At 49.4% G+C, this 21,079-nt stretch overlaps 1 protein-coding gene across 1 annotated transcript in view; it reads left to right on the top strand.

Moving 5' to 3' along the window:
- Positions 1-14,033: 14,033 nt before the first annotated feature.
- CNTN2 (contactin 2) overlaps positions 14,034-21,079 on the top strand; it is a 49,826-nt gene continuing 42,780 nt past the window's right edge. The window contains exon 1 of the mRNA XM_084610996.1: positions 14,034-14,177. The gene's annotated coding sequence lies outside the window, so the exon portion shown is untranslated. The remainder of the gene's footprint in view (positions 14,178-21,079) is intronic.

Here is a 21,079-nt window from a genome sequence, read left to right as displayed (position 1 = left end):
ACGTTACGTGGACAACCTGAAGGACCATCAGCGTCGTCCTTGTGCTGGAGAGCGGCACGGCTACAGACGGGCAAACCTCATGCTCGCCCCGAATGCTCCCATCCAGGGGTGCTGCAAGTACAGGTTTAGCAACACTGCTCCCTGCCTTTCTGCCCTGTCAGGGTGGTGTTTGCAGGATGCTTTCCCTTTGCAGACAGAAGAAAGTTACAGCACAGGGAAGTCATTGATGATCCACAACTGAACGGATTACCCCGGACATATCAGCTACTGGGAGAGCAGGGCCCGGGGGATGGTAAATCTGTATGGGCCCCAGGGATGGCTTGGATTAAATTCCACCTCCCATCTGCCCTTCCGGAAAATTCCATTAACAGATGTTGAAGCCAACAGATTGGAAGGATCCCAGTCCTTTTGAGAACGGGCATTCGCCACAGTGCTGCTCTCTTCAAATTCTTTCACATGCAGCTGTTGCAGCCCTCGGGCAATTTCCTTTTACTTGAACGGGTTACTAGCTGCCCACTGACTGAAGTTTTGGAGGAACAGACAATTCATTCCAGGTTATTGGGAAGATGGTAGAATGGGGCTCTTTAGTCAGATTGCAGGGCTCAATCACTTTCAGCGCATCAGAACTTTCCCCTGGCACTCATGAGAGGAGTGTCCATAGGCTAAAGCCAGGAGTGCTGTTCCTTGATGATTTGGGGTTGGGAGCAGGGATGGGGGGAGGCACAGGAGGCCCCGTAAGAACTCTGTTGTACCAGCTTGGTCTATACTGGGGAATTTGCCCAAGTTCCCACCACCAGGATAGCTGCAAATCTCTAACATGGACAGGCAAAGATTGCAATTTGCACTGGTTCCACCCACCCCAATTTCAAGATGTGATCATCACTGGTGCAAATAGCAACTTTGCAGTAAAGGTTTGAGAGTTTACACCGGTGTAGTTGCTCCAATGGCTGGAATCCCTAGTACACCAAAGGCCTCAGGGACGTTTGCAAACTGCACCTCGCCTGGAGGCTTGACAAGTGTATCTCTCCCTGGATGGCAAAAGCTTTTCCTGTGCTGTCTTTTTTAATACACTTGTTGGTATTTTTGGTTTAAATGGAAGGAAAAAACCTCAGCCCTGTTCTCGGAGGACAGGCATCCGCACCTCAGCAACCACCACAGCTAAGTCCCTCTGCTGGGCTCAGAAGCCAAGGAAAGAAAGGGGTATTGAAATTTAACTCTCCATTCACCCCTGGGGTGGTGGGTTTCTCCAGAAGAGCAGTGAGGCACGTGGCCTGGGTGGTGCAGTGCAGGGGAACCTTGCTCTGCAGTTCCCAAAGCTGGAATAGTTCTGTGGATTTAAAAAAAAACAAAAAACTGTCCTCTTATGTGCAGGGCCCAGCACAATGGGACCCCACTCTCAACTGGGGCCTTTAAGTGCTACCACAATATAAATAATAATAAAATAACTTCAGTCCCCAGGGTTACCAAGCCAGCTTCCAGCCTGTCTCAGTTTCACCCTCAATCATAGCAACAGCACAGGAAAGGAAATGTCCATTGCTCCTATAGTCACTGCTGTCCCTCATTAAGGGCCCAGTCCCGCAGTCCTCAGTAAAGACTCCCACTGAAGTCACCTATTGTAGGACTGAGCTCTGGCTGGTTTGTCTGACAAAGATGGAGGAGGGAGGGCTGACTATCCTGCGTGTGTGGTTACTATCCACCAAGACATGGATGGAGCGGTCAACCACGTGGCAACCCCCTTTGGCCAAAGGCAGAGTCTTTTCTTTGAGTGGAAATCACTGCACAATATTTATTTGCACAGTGTGGACAATAAAAAGTCTTATTTATGGTGCTCGAGTCCCACCGGCATGGTAAGGATATGTATACTTTGTATGTTATGCTAGCAGCATGAGCATCAGAATTCCCAGCTTCCATAACTGGCTCATGAAATATTATTGTTGGTAAAACTTGGCAGAGAAGACAGATCCGGGAAAAAATATAAATACATACATAAAACAAAACGGCACGACAAAGTTTCCTCATTGTATGTGTCCTGGAGAAAAAGCTACCTGTACTCATGCACATGTAGGCAGTGGCTGATTTTTCAGAAAGATTCATGCCATAAATCAGAGGGAAGGATCAAGCGCTAGAGCAATAAGCTGCTTATGGACACATAGGAAGATGTTGTCTGGCACTTGCCCAATTTACAGCAGTTTTTGTTTTCAAAGTTTTAACAATTCCCAAGTGCTTCAGTCCTGCATTGTATGGAATGAGAGCCTACAACATGCAGGGCCAGGTCCTCCACTGGTGTAAATGGGTGGGGCTTGGCTGCCTTCAATGACTTTCTCCAGGATAGAGGACTGGGGCCAGCCCATATAATGCGAGATTATAGCGTTTTGAAGACAAAACTATATGAAGCATGGTGACAACACAGAACATAGCAGGAAGCTTTTATTCAAACTTTCCCATCATCATTAATTGTCCTAATCGCTCCCTCCCGTCCTAAACGGGTAGGAATACTAGGCATAGTACCATATTGAAACAGACCAGCCTAGGTGTCTGCCATCTTTTCTCTGGTGAGAAGTCTCAGGTCAATGCCAAAATGCAATGTGCCTACCGGTATTTATGCAGTAACTTGCCACAAGGGGAAATTACTTCCCGATCCAAGCAGGTGAATATTTACACCCTGAAGTATGAGGATTAAGAGCCTCTCTCATTTTATCCCAACTGCGTATGTATTTCATAGCTGGGCATTTCCTCACATTTGTGTGCCCGTCTTTAGTTCTTTAACATTATTTCAAAATCATTTTTGTAATATTTGAATATCTACAATATTCCCCTCTTATGGGCAAACATTCACGGATCCTAGGTCTTTATTGCACACGTGCACAGTAGTGCATTCGTGTTTAGGGGGTGTGGGTTCTCATGCTAAATGTTCTGTCAGCTTTTCGTACTGTATCAATCCAAACAAGAATGCAAGTTCCTCAGGGAATGTCTCACACCGCATTTGTAAAGTGACACACACTCTTTTGGCCTCTTATAAACAATGAGTAATAGTTTGGGCATTACTGTGTAAAAGACAGTGGATCCTTTTAGCAGCTTTGTGGCTTGCTCAAGTATTCACTGAAATGGATGTGATCAGGCCATTTAGAAAGCTCAATCCATCCTTTGTTATCCACTAAATTGACCCCCGTGTTTTTCCAGGCAAAGCAGCGTACACGCTGGCCAAGACTGTCAAGTGACTACACTGACTCCAGCACCTCTATTTTCAGAAACACTGTAAAAGGCCTTATTTACTGTGGACAGGAGCTCAGCGCTCTCTGAAAAGTGGAGCTCTTTAAGGTGTCACAGTTTGAGTGCTGTCTCAGGATGGGCTGGCCCTTTAAGGGATGCAGGCTCAGCCCTTCCTGTGCCCAGTTAGCCCCATCTGGGAGACAGCTAAGGCGAGGTGGTGGCCCTGCAAGTCACCAGGTCCTCAGTTAAAAAGCAGGCAAACAGCTCAGTCAGGAAGGGACCAGCAGGGATATGCCAGGTCAGGGGAAAGGATCTGGGAGGCAGGGCCGGCTCCAGGCACCAGCGAAGGAAGCAGGTGTCTGGGGCAGCCAATAGACAGGGGTGGCACTCCATGCGTTATTGGGGCTACACATCCGGGTCCTTGGTGGCAATTCGGCGGCGAGTCCTTCATTCCCTCTCTTCCTCTTCGGGGACAGCTCAATCGGGTTTTTCTTTTTTTCTTTCTTCGCCGCTTGGGGTGGCAAAAAAGCTGGAGCTGGCCCTGCTGGGAGGAGACTAAAGAGGCACAATTGGGCTGATCCCTATTCCTTAAAAGGGCCAGCCCACCCTGTGACAGGCACACAGAGTCACTTGCCAGTGCTGACCATCTTGGCAGTTGTCTTGATTAGGCCCTGATCCTGTGAGATGATGAGTGCCCTCAACTCCTGCTGAGGTCAACAGGAGCTGAGAGCACACAGCACCCCACTGGAGGCATTCAGCATCTTGCTGGCCTGGGCCCATAATACAATAGACACCCACCAAGCCTTGTGCCCCCTAGTATGTAGCTATCCATGCCCCTGCATGGCCTATGGCACCATGGCGTCAGAGTGTGTGCCAGAACCACCAGGCTCAGGCAGGGGAGGTCTACTGACGCTTAGTTCTACAGCCCGAGCTCCTGAGCCTGGCACCTTCCTGCAGGGGAGCCTTTGTTCATCTCTAAGACGAAGCCATTACAGGCTGGGGGATCTGTGGCATTCAGGTGGGTTACACAAAGAACGAGTCTGCCTAGGGCAGCGTTTCTCAACGACCGGTCCTGGAGAGCTCCCTGACACCATTTAGGAAGGCCCTTCAGAGCACTCGGAGAATAAGTTGTTTTCAAGACAGAAAGCATTGGAGGCATCCTGGGAAAATTGGGGAGGGGGGGGGGGAATGAATTGCCATCCAAGCAGGGAGGAAGCAAGTCCTCAAAATACCAATGCCTGCCCACTCAGGCCAGTCACATCTCATTGCACTTCAGCCTTTCCAGTGCAAGATTCCTCTTTGCAATGGGTAGCCCTTGGACTGGTGACTCACGCCCTTAATACAGCACCTCCACATGCTGGATTGGCACCCTGTCAGCTGCTTGACAGGCAAGCACCATATGAAATGTTTAGCAAGTGGAAAAGGCCCATTTCACAGAGACGGAATGAAAAGAATCACAGAGAGGCTGTCTGGTGCCCTCTCGGACAGGGAAGGTATTGTGAGAGACGGCTAGTTTCACAGTTATTTTATATCTTGTTCGGTTTTAAATGTTTGTGCCACACACACGTTCCAGCCTAAAACAAGGGTTTCGTTTTCCCCTTATGGCTCAGAGAAGCCCGGCAATAATGGTGAACAGCATTTTCAAATAATTTGCACAGCTATGTTACATCTCATCCAACACTCCCAAAGCACCTCACTAACTGCCTTAGTCACAAAAGCCTCACAATGCCTCTGGGAAACAGGGGAGCATCATTATCCCCCTTTTACAGGGAAAACACAGGGCAGAGACAGGACGGGACTCACTCCCTGTCATACAGCAGCCCTGTGACAGAGCTGGGAGATACCCCAGAGTCCAGACTGTCACGTGCTGTTCTCTAACGAGGCAGGACTCTCATCTGAGCACCAGCCTGGTGTGTATTTCTTATCCACAGGAGGATAGGGGCAAACAGCAACTCCTTTCAGTAGCACCACAGAGTCGGGGCTTGTAATCCATCCACTGAAGCTCAGGTAAAGGGCACATACGTTAAACGATCAGGCCAAATGTGCCCCCCATAGAGGCGCAGAGGGAGAAGGACAGATCCCTCCATTCCCAGCCCCTAACTCTGGTGGGGCAGGGAGAGCATGACAGCCCACGGGCTGGGTGCAGGGTGGGAAGTTGCTGGGGAAGGCGCCGGGAGCAGGTTTCCTGGCCTCTGCTCAGCCAGAGTTAGGGGCATTGCCCATGCCCTGTGCCTCCCCTACTGAGTTGTCCGCAAGCTCTGGGGAGACAATGGTGCTGGGAGTCCCCCCCAGGTTGGGGGGTTCAGAGGCACATGCTCACCACTCTTGTGGCCCCAGCTCCCCAGGAGCCAGTGAGATTGGCTTCCCTGGCCCAGGGAGGTGGGGCTGGAAGTTCCTCCCAGAGGCAACATGTGGGGCGGTCACACGTCCCCCAATTTACATTGTGCCCCTCTCCCAGTATCAGGAGTCACAAGGAGGAGAAAACTCAGGCATGTCAGCAAACATATGGAAAAGACAAGAGAGTCAGGCTTTAAACTGTCTCTCTCCTCCTCCCACACATCAGTCTCTGGGTCCATGCCTGGCAGATGCGGGGGCGAGCAACGCCTCGTCTGCCTCTTGGCCAACACGGTGTTTTTCATCTGTTCCTGTCTTGCCTCCTTGACACTCTGCAGTGCTCTTAGGAGCAGATCCCCAGTGCAAAGCCTTGAAGTGGAGGGGGTGGGGGAGATTATGGGGAGGTGGAAAATTCGATGAACAGAAGAGCCTATTTGGCTAATGAAGCTGTAATTGCTCCGAATCTTGCTAATAGGATGAAAGTATTAGAGCCTCCCAATTCCCCCTGCAGCTGCAGTGGGTGCTCTCCCTGCAAACACCTGAACTCTTCCCTTCGCTCTTCACAATCCAGTATCTAAAATAGCCCAGTGTTGTCGAAACTTAGCTGGATTGGCAGGATTGACGGATCAGCCCAGCTCCCCAAACCCTTTTAGATTTGTGGAGGGGGAAGGGAAAGGAATAGGGGGTTCTCAGCCCTGGACTGCCAAAGTGGAAACGGGATAAAATCTCGGGCAACATCTCACAACACCACTTTGCACCGCCTATCAGGCAGTGTTTAAAGTCGCCTGGAAAGGTGTCTATCAAAATCTGGGAGTAGCAGCTTCAGTAAGACCCTATTTAAAGTGCACCTCTCAGTGACTCTGTTTATTTATTCAGTTGCTTATTTTGCAGGATCTGCTGGGACCTCTGGCAGAGCAGAAGGGCAGGGTGCTTAGCAGCGCTCCTTACCACGGCTCAGAAAACACAACCTGGCCTGCACTCCCCGCGCCATCTGTTCCAGTACGGCAGCATCCACACAAGAAAACTGGAGCACTGGCAACATCCCAAAGCCAGGCCCATGTGGGGTGTTCCCGACAGGGTGGGCCACATCCCCAGGACCTCTGAACGACCCTCTTCCCCCAGGCCAGGTGGAGTGAGCTGGTCCTGCAGGCGCACCGAAGTGCTACAAATCAATGTCACATTTGAGGGGGCCTGGACTCTGAGGGCATGTCTACACCACCAAAAAACCCCAAAACCCTTGCGAGAGCAAGTCTCAGAACCTGAGTCAAATGACTGTGGCTTGCACTACAGGGCTAAAAGTGGCAGGATAGGTATCCCCGCTCGGGCTGGAGCCCAGGCTCTGAGACCCCGGATCGGGGGGGCTCAGAGTCCAGGTTCTGGGCCGAGCCCAAACGTCTACACACCTATTTTTAGGCCCGTAGTGCGAGCCCCATAAGCCTGCCTCACCTGACTCAAGCGCTGAGACTCACTACGGCGGGGGGGTTTCTGTTGTGCTGACATACTCTCAGCGTAGATGGGCAGAAGAGACAACTGCAGACTGAGCCCAGGGTTTCTCTCATTTCCTTTGCATTCAGTTCTGCTGAAGTCAATTCTGACCTTATCCCCTAGCCACCAACATCGCTGCTCTCCTCAAGGGTGTTTTGCACTCCAAACAGTGAGGACATGGATAACTGGTGAGAGTCAGCTGCAGGTGGACTGCATTCACTCCCTGGAGGGAAAACCACTCAGAAGCTCAGATTTACCATAGAACAGATCAGACCACTGGTCCCATCGAGACTGGTAGCAACCTATTGGCAATGTTTCAGGAGAAGGCAGAAGCAACCAGATCCCTCATCTAAAGTGGAGATGATAATTCTTCCTTACCTTACAGGGAAGGATAATGGAGGATAAAGTCATTAATATCTAGATTCTACAGTGGTGGGGGCCATATGGGACTGCCTATAAGTCACCCCCTTTTGAGGAGAACTCCCTGGATCCTCCAAAATATCAGATGATCCGAGGCAGCAGATCAGTAAAAAAAAAACTCGGCCCACCTTCTCCTGCTGCCTCCATCGTCGATAAAGGAAACACAAGATATTTATTAGCCAGAGGTGACTGATAATGGAACCATTCTCATCTTTTAAATCAATACTGAGAGAGAGACACGCACACATTAGCCACAGTCGCTCTTTATGGCAGGATAACCATACCCACTTCTTCTCTGACCTCTGCCTACCCTCCCGGGAGTCTGGATCAATGTCGGCAGACTGCCTTAAATTACCCCCGTTGGTGGAATGGAAGCTTCAGTCCGTTTCCCATTACTCCAACCAAGAGCCATCCTCTCCTCCCCCCAGGGACACAGCGTCAGATGACCACCACCTGAACCGCCCCCCCCCAGCTGATTTGACAGTACTGTCAGCTTGTCACCTCCATGCCAACCAAAACTTTCTAAGAAAACCAAGCCCAGCCCTTTGCAGCAGTGACTTGGGCAGCACTCGTATCAGTGACATTTGCAGGGAGGCGGCGGGTTGGTTTTTAGCTGTGATAACAGGGGAAAACAATTAGGCATCTTCTGTATTCTAACTCCAGGACAAATTACCATCTGGGCAAATGCGCTCTGCCTGAAATTCCTTCTGCAAAGCCTGTAGCGCCACTCATTCTACCTGCTCTGCGAGGGGAGTGAGAACGCCCATATTAAAGAGACATGCTCCCCTGCAAAGGAAGGTGCCCAGATACCACAGGGATGAGCTCAATATCGGAAGCTAGACAGACAGGCAGAGTGTCCCTACACTCAGTAAGTTGCTTCTAGTCTTTGCTGCCCACAAGAGTGGTTTCTCCTGCTCTCTCCGTCTGTTCCATCCCCAGAACAAGCAACTCAGACAGCAGCATTAGCTTCTCCAACACTGCCCGGCCATTGTGCATCAGGCTTGACCTGGAGCAATCTCCGTCTCCATGGCCCATTCAAGACTTTGGCCTCTCTGCTGAGAGAGGGATAATGAGTGACGTGGCCACTAGTCTGCTAGAACCTGAAATGAGACCCAAAAAAGCTTATTTCACTTGGGCCGCACTGAGCTGGCCTGGGGCATCCAGCCCTATCCGCTGTCCTAGAGGAAAACATCCCGTTCGTTTTACAGAAGCTTTGCTTGTTCACCTGCCATGGGCACAACAAAAGCCCCTTCTACCTCCGGCACTCTCAGCTGTACCGATAACCCCTGGAATCACAACCCCTCTGCCTCACCGGTCACCAGGCTCTCCATCTCTCCCTCCAACTGATTTACAGCCCTGGCTTTTGTGGCAGTTGGCTCATGTTTCAAACATTCCATCTGAGTTTCCTCTAGGCTGGTCCCTCCGTTAAACGTAATCGATGGCCTTCTGTTGTGGGATACGGTCCTGGCACGGGGAGGTTGACAGATTCCAATCTGTACTTTTCTGTCTGACCAGCAAAAGCACTGAAGATCATCAGAGAAATCACGTACGCAGCCACGTACGGCACATGTGGCTCACTTGCAGCGACGCTACCAAGTCCTTGCAGCAGGGGAGTGCATGGCAATTGCCCTCCAGCACAACGCTCGAGGCTGGATATGAGTGCATGCCAGGCCGATAGCTCAGTGGACCTGAGCGGTAGCGCATCTCAGGGCTCCCCTTCCACTCCAGGGTACATGGTATGTGAGGAGAAGGGGCACATCAAAGGAGACCTACTTAAGTGGGATGCTCATCGTGTCAATATGGCAGGTGGCTCCGGACGCCTCTCTCCCTCCTGACAAGAGTAACTGGTGGCCAGATTCATAGAGTCTGAGGCCAGAATTGCTCATCTCGTCTGACCTCCTGCATAACCCAGGCCAGAGAACTGCCCCACAATAATTCCTAGAGCAGAGCTTCTAGAAAAACATCCCATCTTAATTTAAAAGTTGCCAGTGATGGAGAATTCACCACGATCCTTGGTAAATTGTTCCAGTGGTTAATTACCCTCCCTGTTAAACAATCACACCTTACTTCCAGTCTGAATTTGTCTAGCTTCAGCTTCCAGCAGTTGGATCCTGTTACACCTTTCTCTGCTAGACTGAAGAGCCCATTATTAAATATTTACTCCCCATGTAGATACTAATATAATCAAGTCACCCCTTAACCTTCTCTTTGTTAAGCAAAATAGATTGAGCTCCTTGAGTCTAGCACTATAAGGCAGGTTTCCTACTCCTTTCATCATTCCTGTGGGTCTTCTTTGACCTCTCTCTAATTTATCAATGCGCTTCGTGAATTGTGGGCACCAGAACTGGACACAGGAGTCCAGCAGCAATTGCACCAATGTGGCAGGTAGCTCCACACAGCCCTCCTGCTACTATGGCAAGGCCCCTTGCTGGCCATGTGGCAGCATCAGATGGCTGGCATGCCCTATGGCCTACTCAGCACTTCTCACTTTGACGTTGTGTGTGCAACACGCCATACCTGGGCTGGGCCAGGCCAGATAAAAGCCCCATTACAGACATCACTAAGCAGAGCTGGCCTCCTTTCTATCCTGTGTTACGCCTGCTTCCCCACCTCGTAGTGGCAAAGGCTACAGGTTACCGCACATCTCTGTGCACGGTATGATGCGCCCATTCTGATCTAGGAGCATTTCACATGCACTTTGCACAGGATGACTGCACGAGATGCACGGCCATGGAGAACGAGATCCTGCATCTGTAAATCACAGTGTAAACTCACAGACTTATATAAATTATTGCTATTGACACTGGAGCAATGGTTCCCCAATGGTTAATGGGGGGGAGGGATAGCTCAGTGGTTTGAGCTTTGGCCTGCTAAACCCAGGGTTGTGAGTTCAATCCTTGAGGGGGCCATATAGGGATATGGGGCAAAAATTGGGGATTGGTCCTGCTTTGAGCAGGGGGTTGGACTAGATGACCTCCTGAGGTCCCTTCCAACCCTGATAGTCTATGATTCTAAAGAGAGTGAGCAACCCCTCCTCAGACTGAGGCTATTCGTGCAAAGCACCAGGGTCTGCTGAATGGAATCCACGCACTGCCAAAAGCATTGGCACTGCATGTGTGCAGAGATTTGCTTCAAATCCAGATTCATCACCCTCCCCTGCTCAGCACGGAATGAAACTGCACTTCTGTGTGGGAGTGGCAACAGTGACAATGTACATCTGTCTATGTTATTTCTGTGAAGCCCCTCAGCATAATATACAAGTGCCAGCAATAGACAACACCTGTCAGCCTCAAGGGTCCAAAAAGCCCACCCAGAAACTGATAGACCAATGACAGTAGAACCTCAGAGTTACAAACACCTCGGGAATGGAGGTTCTTCCTAACTCCGAACAAAACGTTCTGTTGTTCATTCAAAACTTTACAACTGAACATTGACTTAATACAGCTTTGAAACTTTACTATGCAGAAGAAAAATGCTTTTAACCATCTTAATTTAAACAGAAAAGCACAGAAACAGTTTCCTTAATTTATCAATTTTTTTTTAAACTTTCCCCCTTTTTTTTCTATAGTTTACATTTAAGACAGTACTGTACCGTATTTGCCTTTTTTTGGGGGGGGGGGGAGGGTCTATGCTGCTGCCTGATAGCATACTTCCAGTTCCAAATGAGATGTGTGGTTGACCGGGCAGCTCGTAACTCTGAGATTCTACTGTATACCGACCCACCAAGGAAATGCAGCCATATCTAGGGTGAAACAAAGCAGATGCTTAACAGCACACAGCAACCCGGCACAACAGTTTAGAGCAAGAAGTGAAAAGGAATCTTGTATCCATTTTGAATCTGGAGGAAGAATTTAAGGAGACAGAATGTATACACTTATGTTGAAATTTGGTAGAGACACTGGGTTAACCCCACTAAACTGTAAAAAGTGCTAGGGGATTTTCAATACTACCCTTAGTGCTCAGATACTACAAAGATGGGCCATATAGTACAGACAAACCAATCAATCCTGGGTTTACATTTCATCTGAAAGCATACAGTTAACCTGTGGAATTCACTCTTGCAGGAGTTCAGCCAGTCAAACTCTGGCAATTGGCAGGACCAAGGAATGGATAGATACAGGAGAGGAATACAGAACAAATGCACTCTTGTTTTGTAACATCTTGCTTTTCCCTTTGCAAGAGGACCCACTAAGTTGCAAAACAACTTTCCTCCTTCCCACTCCCACGTGGCTGGAGGACGCCGGACTTCTGGAGTCCAGCCAATCAATACAGAGACACTAATGCATTAATTACTCTTCTGTAATGGCAGGCCATTAATGAATGGACAGACCCAAACTTGATCTCTACATTATTAATGATCCTACACTGGAGCCAGGGAGGGCCAGATGGAATGGATAGAAAGTGAGGGGTGGTCTCTGCAACCTTCCCCAGTCTCCCCTTCCCAATCCAGAAAGGTCCACAGTCTGATTCGAGAGCTGTTTGATTAGCCACCCTAAATTGTGTTGCCATCGGATGGGAGTTCAGGGCATATTCATCATTGCCTAGCACGCCCCGAGGGCTGTGCGGAGAGTTCCATCTGGGAGCAGTGTCCAGTTTCACCGTGTGCTTTGCAGCATAGTGGAATATATTAATTAGCACAGGGGAGTTGAGGGGGCGGCCAGGCCAAAGTCGTGATGCAACTCCGGGTGATAGCAACAGCCAGTGGTTATCATCTACAGCTGTTGGGGGGGGGGGTCTGTGAAGTGAGTCTGGGATCTCAATCTAGCCCCCTCCAGGGACAAATGTCTACATCACAAAACCAACCAGCACCCTTTGAGTAGTCTCAGCTGACAGGCCAAGGATGAATGGGCCATGGAGAGTGAATTCCTGTCTTGCCCTGCGGAGGGATCTCTCCAGGGTAGAAGCGAGGTGGGCAGCCCTGCCCTGATGCCTCTGCTGCACCTGACGCCTCCCGTCTCCATGGCTTGTGGAGAGAAATCACGAGCCTGGTGGAAGCAGACACAGCTCTGTTGAAGTCAGCGCATTGCACCTGCTTGCACCAGGGTCCCAGTGCCCTCTCCCATGCTCCGGCTGTGTAAACTTGTGAACGGAAAGACCTGAATGTGGGGGCAGAGGGTTACTCTGCTTTTATTCTCCTTATTCATCTCATTTCTGATTTGGGGAGGATCAATATTTTCAGTTGCTGGCGGAAAAAAAGGGTTTGAACCTTAGTTCAACCAGGGACTCTGCGCGCAGGTCCCCGGGAAGCAGCGTGCTTTGAAATCCCCCTTGCTCTGGGGTTTCAGTGCCCTTGGGGCATCGTGGAGCAGATTTGCTAACTCATGGGCATCCCTGCCACACTTCATGCAGAACGGTTTTACCTTGATAAATGTCTCACCTCCCCCGGTATCTCTGACAGCTACAAAGGAGGAAGGATGGGCTCGTGGTTAAGGCACTGGGCTGGGAACAGGAAATGTGCGTTCAATTCCCAGCTCAGCCACAGCCTCCCTGTAGGACCTTGGGCAAGTCATTTAAATGCGCTGTACGTCAGTCCCCCATCTGCAGCATGGGGATAGTGATCCTTCCCTCCCTACCTCCCAAGGCTATTGGGAAGATAAATCCATTACCGTCTGTGAGGTGCTCAGACATCCCTGACATGGAGGGCAGACATACGCCTAGACAGAACTAACATTGACAAGGACACCTGTCAGCTGAGATCACTACAGCATCTGCTTCTGGTGCAAAGTGGAGACCCCGGCTTCTGTAGGCAGCAGAGAGTGTCCTGGACTCCATCCCCGGAACATGAGAGGAAGTTTATGAACTGGGTCCGAGCTTTGACGTTAGCCTTCTCTCTGTAATGGGACAGAACCGGAATATGCCCCTCCCTCCCCCCACGCTTGTGGAAAATTTGAATCTGAATGTATTTTAAGAGATGGGCCTGAGACCTACAGTCAATTCCCTTCCTCCCCATCTCCAAATAAACTTGGCTGCAAGCAGAGTTTCCCCCTCACCAGCAGCATGTCGCAAGGTGTTGAGCCAACAAATCAAGGCTTGCATAATTCTGTGCCCTCCCTGCTCAGTGGGGTTCCTCAAGCTCTCAGGCTAAGGGGGTTCCACTGGGTCTAGTACCCGGTAATACATTTTGTGAGGCATGACCCTCTCCTGGCAAATTCACCCTCATATCCCAGCCCGGGACACAGAGCCCCTCACTTCCCAGTTCACACCCACGAGGCTGTAATCCTGGAATTCTATCCCTCCACTTGCTTCTCCCTCGCACCATGTGCCTCCCTCTGCCCTACTGATGGAGTGAGGAGCTGGAGACAATCAATACAGGGCCAGGGTTTCCTGATCCAGGCTGATGAGAGCAGCAGCAACTCAGGCTGAGGCAAAGCATGAATTATGTATGATGCTGCAAGTCGCCGGCCCTCTCTGACTGGTCCTTGGACCAAGGCAAAGGAGGTAAAGACAGAGAGCGAGCGAGAGACCACTCTCCAGAGACCCAGAGCGTTGGCTGAGAGGGAGCGAGCGAGCAGGGGAGGGCGGGGAGGGAGGAGCACATCCTTATGCAGAGATGCTGCAGTGGCTTTGGGCACACACAGCCAAGCAGCAGCACAAAGCAAGAACTCGCCTGAAGGAGGAGAGCGGGCAGGAGAGAGGAAGGTTGTTGCAGCATCGAGGGCTCTAGGATCTCCCCTGCATACACGCCACGCACACGCACACACATCAACACACATGTCATCCAGCACAGGGTAAGTGGTCTCTCTCTGCGCCTTGATTTGTGGTGGGGGAAGAATTATCTGGATTTCAGGGAACCATTTCTAAGCCAAGCTAACTTTCAGTGACCCCAGGGTGATGCTCATCTTTTCCAGGGAATATGGCACTGGTAATACCTCCTAGGGCACCTGCAAGCCACCCATCGGCTCCATAAGGGGATGGTCTAAGGCAACAGTGTGGGGCTGGTTTTGTGTGTTTATCAGATGGTGATCATTTTGCAGGAAATGCAGGCACTGGCTGTGCTGGAAAAGGGATGGAGGTGGAGTGCGTGTGTGTGTGCGGGGGCGGGGGAATCCAAAGAACATGTCCAGGAATTTGTCAGTTCTGGTAGCGGAATAGAGAGAGCCTCATCCAGCAATTTCAAAACCGACAGGGCTGTAAAGCCGAGGCTGCTTGTGTGGAATAGTGCTGGGTTTTACTGCCCTGCTTTCACGGTGTGGTATTACGTTGGGGGTGAGGGCGGCACTTTAAAAAGACCATTGCTATGATCACAGCTCCTGAATTTCTGATTCGGAGGGCAGGAAGCATAGAGTGCAGCTCACCAAAGCAATGTTCCTGCCCTCTCTGTAGAGCTCTTTAGGCTTGCACCCAAGGCAGCTTGTAAACACAAGCTGGGAGAGATCTGGAACAGGGTGCAGGCAGAGGGGTGTGGTGAACCTGAGTTCTCCACTGCAGAAAGAGGGGATCAGAAAGACCATGGCCACCAGCGTCCCCCCTCCTGTCCCTGCGCCTAATTAGGACTCCAGAGCTCAAGCAGGAGGGCAAAAGTTCGGGCTCTTGTGTGTGCGGAGGATACTTGTCCGTGCTTCAGGCTGGTGAGGGCTTGTGTAACGTGTCTGGGTGCTACGAAGTGCTACAGCGGCACAGGGCACTGGTGGGGCCACAGTGATTTTCAGTGGGGCTTGCCTGAATTAAGTCACAGGTGAAAGCCTCCATGCTGGCCCTGCAACATCAAGCAGGAGCGAAGACAGAGGGATGGATGACATGCAGGAGATCACAGGCAGGAGGGCCTAAGGGCTCCTCTCGGCTTTCTTCGCACCCAGGCATTCAGACTGCTGATGGGGTCAGTGCCAGGGTGAATGCGATAATGGCTGAGGCTGTTTTCTGCAGCTTGTGTTTTAAAAAGTGGGTCTCACCCCTTGCCCCATTATCCCATCCACTCCTGTTCCATTCATAGAATCATAGAATATCAGAGTTGAAAGGGACCTCAGGAGATCATCTTGTCCAACCCCCTGCTCAAAGCAGGACCAATCCCCAATTTTTGCCCCAGATCCCTAAATGGCCCCCTCAAGGATTGAACTCACAACCCTGGGTTTAGCAGGCCAATGCTCAAACCACTGAGCTATCCCTCCCCCCATTGACTTCCCTACAACTTAAAAGGGTCTCCGGGACTTCAGAATCATGCATTTATTTCGTGGGGCGGGGAGGGAGGTCATTTAAAATTAGCTTATTTTTCTTTAAAGAAAGGAACACTAGTTGATCCCTTGGACAGGAACTAAAACCCTTCCCAGCTGTGTCCTGGGCAATTCCCCTCCCTCGCCAGCCCTGTTCTAGTGCAACTTTGGGCAGGGAACCTCACTTTCTGATGCAACTAGCAAGCATCAGCCAGTGCTACCCATAAGACAGCAATCTAGAAATGAATCTTTCCTAAATCCAATAAGACCCACTAATCATTTAGTGACACTGCCTAAGAGCATTGGCGGCTGAGAGCACGCACACATGCTAGCCCAACACCAATGCATCCTTTTGTTTCAACTGGATTCTTCTTCACTTCCCGTCCTAAACAGTGATGTCCTGTTAATCAGCTTCTAAGAGCCAACCAAGCAGTGGCTGAGAATGGGGTCAGTGAATCAGTAAAGCACTGGGTGAAAAGTGCACTCGGGGTAAGATAATATTGAACTTCAGTGGAAGTCTCGTTGTTGAGTCCTCTTCAGTCAACAAAGCAGGGCAAGAAAAGAGTCCATGTGGACTGTTTCCCTGCTACCCCAATTCAGAGAGGGGCTGGGTTTAAAAACTGGCAGACCTTGACTTGTCAGCTGAGGACTGTGATAGCCAAACTCTGGGTTGGCACCATCTCCTCCTCTTCCAAAGAGCCTGCATCCCTTACACACACAACATGCTCATTTAACCACTGGGCTACCAGCATTGTAAGCTGAAGTGTTTCGGGTCACGTGTACTTTAAGAGGAGTTTTTAAAAAGACATCTAAGGAATTCAGGCACACAAGTCCCATTGATTTTCACTGTGCTCCTAAATACCTGAAGCACTTGTGAAAATCTTTTCCCCCAAGGTGCCCTGCATGTTGCAAAGAGAGTATTGAGGCTAACCTTTGAGGGTAACTTTCAAAAGTTACCCTCAAGTAAATGTATCATAATATTCTACAGTAGCGGCCCAGCATGCTCCATCTTACAATAGCAATGATGCTGCAAGGCTTGTACTGAGTACTCTAAAATTCTCTAGGACTAGGTGATCAGGAGAGTGGGTCTGCTCAGACACTGTCAGCCTGAAAAGCTCACATCGACTTTACAGTGTGGTTTTAGCTTGAGCTGGAATAAACATCCCCTTTTTTCCATGAATTGGTGAAAATCCGAAATTCCTTCCAGCCATGACTTTTATCCCGCACAGGCCATGGGTGGGTTTTCCCAGGCACGGACTCCTGCTCTGTCACAAAGGACTGTCCTCACAATGTAAACAAGTCCCCCTGTGGCAGAAGCTCACTAGAAATTCGCTGTTAGGTCTAGAGAGAGATAAAGTTACATTTCAGAAGTCTGTCTGTTGGCAGAAGCGGGATCTTCCCCAAAACAATGCAAACACTCGAAGAAATTCAGCTCCAAGGTTTGACCTTGTGTGATCCTCCACTCCAGCCTCCAAAGCCGTGTTCACTTCTCTGAACACTGGCCTTTGTCTCGCCCAGGAGGAGCTCACGAGGTGAAATGGCCTCTCCCCACTAGGGCCAGACAGGCACTCTAGGGAACACAGGGATGAGAACCTGCAGTTCCCAGTGGGGTGTATGGAAGCTATATTTGCTCAACATCAGGGCTTTCTAGAGGCAGCATCTCCTAATAGCAGGGGGGTGAGCTGGAGGAAAACTCCTGTTCAAAGTGGAGAAAGCAGCAGACTAAAGAGCACCATCTGCCCCTGAAGAACTGAAATCATGGCTCACTACTGCACAGTCACTCCCTTTCCCCAGCCTGACAGCCCCACCCTGCCCTGTGGAAACACACCATGGAACACCACACTTACCTATAGTTTCTTCAGTCTTCTCTCTCCCTTCTAGTACCCTCTTTTTCCTCCCTTTTCTTTCCCTCTCACTTCTTTATCTTTTAACATTTTCTTTATCTTTTCTTCTTTCCTCCCCTTTCTTTCCTTCGCCTCTTCCCTCTTTTTTCTTTTCCTTTCCTTTTCTTCTTCTCCCCCTCCATTTTCCTGGCCTCTCTCATTTGCTTTTATTCTCTCTCTCTCTCCTTTCTTTCCTTCATTTTTAATCTGCTACTATTAATTATTTGCATCGTGGTAGTGCCTAGAATTTGGGTCAAAACAGCGGGGTTTTTTTTTTTTTTTTTTTTTGCAAGAAAACTGGTTTTGACCAACATTTTCAGCCACCTCTACTCAGGCTTCTGTCCCAGCTCGTAGTGCAACAGCCAAGGGAGAGCGACAAATTGCCACTGGGGGTAGGATCAGGTTACACACAAAAATCACCTCAGTGGCATGAATGGTTATTCTTTAGCTTTCAGACACAAGACACACACAGAGCTTCGTTTCAGCCTCTATCTTTTTATGATTTATATCTGGCGCCCCAGTCAGAGTGCGACTGTGCTAGGTACTGTACAAATAAGTCACACAGCTGAGCACAGTGCAGAATCTATACACAACAGGGTACACCATTCACACCCATGGAAACATGGGCACCCATGTGAAAACTGACCTTAGATAAATCAAAGCAAGGCCAGTTTTTCAGGTTTTCACATTTCATTGCATACCTGAAGCTTACTCTTTAGGGGGAAAACATACATAAGCCCCAACTTGTTTTAATAAAGTCTTAATAAATTTATTAAGTGTTACGTTCATTAAGAACTTGAACCAAGGACTCATTCCCAATAGGCAACTCCCTGCCCTAAGCAACCATGTTAAATCAGTCCCAAGGTTTCCAACAGAATTTTGTCTGGCCTTTAGAGACTATGTCAAAAGGCTGCCCCATCTCTATAAAATGCTTTGAAATTTTTCTTCAAAAAGTAGCAATTCCACGCAGCCACCTGAACACCACAATTACCACATGCTGCACCTCACAGCCACTTGAAACCTGACAGCAACTACAGGGACAGATCTTCCCTGAGCCAAATGCACAGGGTTCCATTGCTCTTGCTAAAGCAGAATTAGTGTTTGCAATACAGGGCCCATGACATACATATCCTCACTTCTGTTTCCCTGCAGCAGAAGGCAGTTGTGCTACATACACTAGTCAGAATTATTAATCCAGTGGGCAGCCGGCATTTTGCTTGTCCCTTGGGTCGTTTGCTTGACAGAGGTTTCCCTGCAGCTAGTCTGCGTAGTTGCGGGCACGATCCCTTTCCTCAACAAACCGCTGCGCTATCACCATCCTTGGCAAGTGAGATTTCTAAAACTGCCAGAGCCTTTACTGCTCTGCAAACATTATTCCCAGGAGTACTGCATCCATGTGGTTGGATTCCTGGGAATGGCAACTGGCCTTTCTGAATGTGGGAGTCTCTGTAGGAATGAAAGCATGTGGCCAGACATGTAACCATCTACCAGTCCTCCAATGCAAAAGCAGATTATCTCAAACTAGAAAACAACCGTGCAATGTTGTCATGTAAACAAACACACGCTAAAGACTCAATAATTAACAGGGGGGTTTCAAGGATGGTTTTAGAAACAGGTTAAACAGCAGAAATTCAGAAAGTAACAAAAAAGTTACACACAGAGAAATCATATGAGGCAAACGGAGGCAGACAAAAAATTCTAAAAATTATCTGCATCAGTCTTTCTATAAATCAGGGCATCACATGGCATGTCTATGCTGCAAAAAAACCCACAGCAGCCAGTCAGAGCTCAAGTCAACTCACTTGGGCTTGCGAGGTTCCCAGTACGGGCTAAAAGTAGCAGCAGAGACCTTCCCACTCAGGCTGGAGTTTGGGCTCTGAGACCCTTCCCTCCCACCAGGTTCCAGAGCCTGGGCTCTAGCCCAAGTGGGAACCTCTACACTGCTCTTTTTAACCCCATAGCACAAGTCTGAGTCAGCTGACCCAGGATCTGAGACCCGCCGTCCTGGAGTTCTGGGGGGTGGGGGGGGTTCCCACAGTGCAGACATACCCTCAGATGTAATATGTTTATCTGCAATGTTTTTCAGCCACCACATGTCTCTGTGTGCTGTACAGTGGTCCAGGCAGAGTGTGGCTCCTGCTAAACAAAAGAAACAAAGCTGGAACACGAGTTATGTGGAAGTCTGTTTGCTTGTTTTTATAGCTGTTTTCTTTACAAGAATGCCCTGTTTACAACAGCCTATGATCCACATATTTTGACAGCAGTTGTACAGTCCAGTATTTTACAACCTAGCAGGATGTTTAATGCTGGGGTAAAGGGAGAATTCCCATGCTCTCCAATGGGATATGGCAGGTGTTTCCATCCTGGAAGGATTGTAAGATATCAATCCTGATTCTTGACCCTGATCCAAGACTTGAATTATTTATTTTTGTTATTTATGGTACAATTTATAAAGCTATTGGTCTTATTTCCTAGAGTTGTGTAATCTGGTGGTGAATCCATAATCTCGGAGGGGAAAGGGATAGATTTTTGTGGTGGGCTCTTTTTATTTTAAGGAGGGGCTATTTGACACTTCCGGATGTTAAAAATAACCCCAGCCATCATAGAGTAGGGAGCAGAAAGTGGAGCGAGGAGGTCAAAGGGCTCTGGAATTTATCACATGGACATAACAATGCGCAGTGTGGTATCAATAAAAGTGGGGTGTGAAGTATTGTTTTTCTTGAGTCACACTTGGCCGGAAGGGATGAACACTTTATTCTACTTGTGCATTCATGTGGGGGCATTGGGTGGTCACCACTTTCCAGTCTCCTGCATGCTGCCAGGGCTGGCATTAGGCGCTGCAGCAGCGCCAACGTGGGCAGCGTGGCCAGCTCCCCCACCATCTAATGCAATGGGTTGACGGTGCTGCAGCTAAGTGCTGGAAGAGCGAAGGATGCCCCAGCTGCTGCAGTGACCTGCGAGTGCTGATGCTGTGACAGGGCCCACGTGGTGAGTTTAGAAGCAGTGCAATCACTGTGCTCTAGAGACGCTGGAGCCCTTTGACACTACTGAGGCTTTCCAAGGGGCGGGTGGTGAGGTCTTTCATCCCTATAATCTCTCCTCTGGTTTTGGCGCTTGCCAAGCAATGCACCCTCCAGCAGCTAGGAGAGCACAGAGACAGACTACCTCAGGGCTAGGAAGCTGTTTTTACCCACACATCAAAAGGTTTCTGCTGACACCACCATGGTAACGATGACAGTGAAGAGCAGGTAGTTTGGGGAGTTGTCAGTGCAGTGGATGCCCTAAGCTTTAGTCAGAATTTCCCTTTGCTGAGCTGTGTACCTATGATAGATGATGCAAGACTTTAAGAACAAGAGATTTTATTTAAAGCATTTGCCAAAAGCCCCTCTCTTGTTTTGGAGATTTTATTTTTCTGGAGATCTAATGGACAGAGCATGGGACATAGTCAGAACACTTGGATTCCATTCCCATCTCTGCTACTGACTCAACCATGTGACCTTGGGCACCTCACTTAGCCTGTCTGTGCCTCAGCTTCTCCATCTGAAAAATGGAGTTAATAGTCAATATCCCCTGCATGAGGAGGGGGTTGTGAGGTTAAAT

Source organism: Lepidochelys olivacea, assembly GCF_965140295.1.
Source record: "Lepidochelys olivacea isolate rLepOli2 genome assembly, chromosome: 21".
Taxonomy (NCBI): Eukaryota; Metazoa; Chordata; order Testudines; family Cheloniidae; genus Lepidochelys; species Lepidochelys olivacea.
The sequence above is the reverse complement of the archived record's forward strand: the minus strand, read 5'-3'. Positions and strand labels throughout refer to the sequence as shown.